The 4,052-nt window shown below is 32.7% G+C and overlaps 1 long non-coding RNA gene across 1 annotated transcript; it reads left to right on the forward strand.

Moving 5' to 3' along the window:
* The first annotated feature begins 780 nt into the window (after positions 1-780).
* On the forward strand, positions 781-2,821 carry LOC141816577 (uncharacterized). Its single transcript, XR_012600713.1, has 2 exons — positions 781-896; positions 2,409-2,821. It is a non-coding gene; the product is annotated as an uncharacterized LOC141816577 (long non-coding RNA).
* Positions 2,822-4,052: the final 1,231 nt, after the last annotated feature.

A 4,052-nucleotide genomic window follows, 5' to 3' on the forward strand; every position in this document is an offset into this window, starting at 1 on the left:
AAATTTAAAATTGAAATTGATTTCCTTTTTTTGCATTAGGATATCATTAATGTTTTATTTACCTGATATGGTACAGAAGGCTATTATGGTTAGATCTCAATGCTTTGATGTTCTAGATTATGAGTAGAATCTGTAACCTGCTAGCGGATCATTTAGGGCTTCTGAGTTTTCCTTTATTCTCATATTATTGGATTGGTTGAACCAACAACTAATGAAAGTGCCTAGGCAAAGGGAACCTTTGGCTGATTTAATCCATTGTGATGGAAATGCTTAGTTTACTTGACTAAACAGGACCCTCCTAGCAATGGGTGCTTATGCTGATTTTCATTCCATTATCCTCCTTGTTTCCCAATCTCCAATCAATTCAAACAGGATGCCATGGTGAGAGTGAAAACACGTGATCCCATTATGACAACCAATATGTTGAATAAACTTTCACACAGTTGCAACCATATGTACTGAATGACACCTATTGAAACTGCTTGGCAGTGATTTATGGTACTTACCGGAGCACCCTAACAGTCCTGGCACTGAACTACTTACTAACTCAGTAGGGACATTTAGCTAGAACATCCCTGCTATTAGGAAAGGTAATTAGGACACTCATCATTATAATGAATTGACATTCTGGTGATTCGCTTATGACAATTCTGATTTTTACTGTGTTGTTGACTCCCGTATGTTTTTTAGATAGTGGGCTCTTCTGTTCATGTACCTAGATAGTAACCTTAGTGGTCTGGCGAGTGCAATAGTTGCTGACCTTGGATTTCTCTCATTTTACAGCAACACTGGTGGATTCAATAGCACCAACAGGAGATGATGCAGATGTTGATGCTGATGCTGAGTCTGATGATGATTCTGATGCAGATGCTGATTTGCAGAAGATCATACAAGAGGTTTGTAACAAATGAAATTTTACTTTTTTCTTCTGTTGCTGACCTTTTGCTCTGTAACTTACCCATTATCGAGGTTTGTAACAAATGAAATTTCACTTTTTTCTTCTGTTGCTGACCTTTTGCTCCTTACCCATTATAATTGAGTTAATTTGTTATAGCATGCTTATTTGAAGTTGAAGTTGTCTACTTAGTTCTAGTTTTTTTTTCATTTTCATTTTATTTTTCAAAAAGATTTGATTGTGAAATTGTAAAAGAAAATTCAATGGCATAGCAAAGTATATGCACCTGAAGGCGCAAAATAGTTGTGGTATCTTTATTAATCAAGCTATATGGAGCATGGATGCTTCAAAATGATCCATGACCTTGTCTTTGGTGGAATACAACAATGCTCCTAGAAATACATTGTTAGGTAGTTTAAATTAGGCTTTCTCAAAATTTGTACTTACTCTGATACTATTGATTATGTAGATATGTTACATATTTACACTTAAATTTTCCAAAAATCTTGAAAATATGCTTACTTTCAAATTCACTTATGCTATATAAAATATGTTTCCAATATTTCAACTTACCTAATAGTTCATCACATGAATTCATGAAGGCAAAATGTTTTATTTTTTGTGATGGTAGTATTTGTGTGTGTGTGTGTATATATATATATATATATTTATTTATTTATTTATTTAATTGCACAACTATCTGGGTTTTGATACATAAATTATTGAGTTTTTATTAATTGACATGCTATCAAACATTATCATCTGTTGGCAAGTGTATAATAAGTCATCTCGTTTATTTTGTCTCTTTTCTGTGCATATGGCTTTGAAAGATGATTGAACTATTTTTGAATTGAACAAGTTGAATCGATTAGGCTACAGTTTTGAGGAGTAAATGTAAGGGGGAGATCAAAAGGAAGGCAACAAATATAAATGACGATGTTTTACTAACCATATGAATATCTAGATTTGGTTGGCAGAACAAATTTTTGTTAAATAACCCCCAACACTAGTCAATGTTGATATATGACTTTTCTTGATAAGCTGTGTTTTGTTTATAGCATATTGCTCATTCCAAATTATCTATTTCATCATCATTTTTACTGACCTTATGACATTAGCTAGATCTTGCTAGTAGCATTATATCTTTGTTAAATAATCCCTAATAGTTGTGAATTGTGCTATATGGCTTGTTGCAATAAGTTAAGTTTGTTTTTAGCAGTTTCCTTGTTTCAAATTATTTATTGAATAGGGCATAGGAATGGGAATCCATAGAAAAATCAAATACTCCATCCAGATTTACTTTCTCTAAATTGGCATTCTAAAGTCCTATCATATATTTGCTATTTACATAATTACTTTGTGTTTTGACTCGTGACATTGCTATGCCTAACGCACACAAACCTACACGGCTATGCATGTTGCCATTACAGTGTCAGCATAAATCAAGCTTACTGATAAAATTATTTATTCATTGATTGTTGAAGTTAACCAATGCATTCTTCATTTGTGGCAGATTGCGTTGTTCGTCCAATCTTTTTCATCTGTGAAAGGTGGTCCATGAAAGATCTCTACTTGGCTGACCTGAATGACTCTAACGTGCAAGAAGACTAAGCCAAATGTTATGCTAATTGCAATGTGATTTTTCAAGAAAAGTTCGTCTGTCACAAGAAGTTTATGAAGTGGAAGTATTATGTTCTCAAATCTATGATTGTTTCATTCATTTAGCATTTAGACTGGGGAATAATCATATGATTTGCAATATTTTGTCGTGCTTGCTTGCACGCTGTGCATATCCTCTAGCAACTAATTTGGGGGATACGGGTTTATCTCTAATGCCCAGGCCTCTCCTCATGCAACTAGACTAAGCCAAATGTTATGCTACTTAACTATTACATTTGAATAAGGATTCTTCGTCTCATGCGTGTTTCTACGGTTTCAAATCTTTCTTTGATAAGACGCGAAAAGAGTTGCACTTGCCATGTGACAAATGAATTCAAAATAGTTGTTTCTACGGTTTGTGAATTAGCTAAAAGAGTTTTTAGTCCGACAGCCATTATTTTCCATTTCTATTAAGTTTACATATTGATTTGTTCTAAATGTTTTTAATATAAAAAAGTACTACGATTGGACTTGGTTTAATTTTAATCAAATGGACGCCCCCTATATAGGGGAGAGATATGATTTCTGAACTGTCGACTGTAAATTGGATTCAATTGAGATGTTCCACTCATAATACAATGGGTTTTGGTACGTTTTTACTAAACTTAATCCTCAATTCATTTCAATTGAAGCATATCCATCTGAAACTATAACTCAGCCACAAAGAACTACATTTAAACCTTATCGAGTTCAGTGGAATCCTTGAAAATTTGCCAGTATTCGACTAGAAGTAGTCCTTCGTAAGCTCTGAAGTAAACAAGTTGAATAATAATATTAGTCCAACATGTTAGGCTTTTTATTTAGTTCATGGATAATAGTTCTTGAACACGTCGTAGTGAAGAAGCCCGGGAAACAATGTTTACAACGTTCACCAAATGAAAATGAAACAAAACTTTACGTATTTATCACATTTCTCGTCAGAACGATTCCCTAAAATTTATTGACTTTCATGGTTCACTCATGTAGACACGGCATCCCAAACATCCAGATAGAGTGAGTTTGTGACTTGAAACATCGAGATTATGTAGCTTAGGAATGATTCTGGGAGTCCAACTAAATCAAGTTGGAACACGAGTACTTTTCTTCTCCCCATCACCCTCCCTCCTTCCATTTGTTTATTCTAAATTCATGTCTTCTTTTCTTTGTTTTATTAAATATCTCAATTTTATTTTTTTAAATATTTTTCTAATTCACATTAGTAATTTTTTTAAAAAAAACTTATGCATATTTATTCAATCCTTATTCCTTCTAGTAGTAAATCTGTCCTACAATAACTAATTCAATCATATTTTATAATTATATTATATATCTTGAGTTTATAAAAGTAATTAAGTTGATCGATTACTATTCTAAATCAAATGATCAATTAAATGAAAGTGCATTTGATTTAGAAATATTAGAAGTGTAGAAGACATCTTAGGACATTATTGAGTTGGTTAGTACGAAACAGATTTGTTGAAATAGACAAAGATCAAATTTTGATGAAATTAAGATAATA

Source organism: Curcuma longa, unplaced genomic scaffold (genome assembly GCF_044706935.1).
Source record: "Curcuma longa cultivar G26 ecotype Majalengka, Jawa Barat unplaced genomic scaffold, ITB_CL_G26_1.1 contig_17336, whole genome shotgun sequence".
Taxonomy (NCBI): Eukaryota; Viridiplantae; Streptophyta; class Magnoliopsida; order Zingiberales; family Zingiberaceae; genus Curcuma; species Curcuma longa.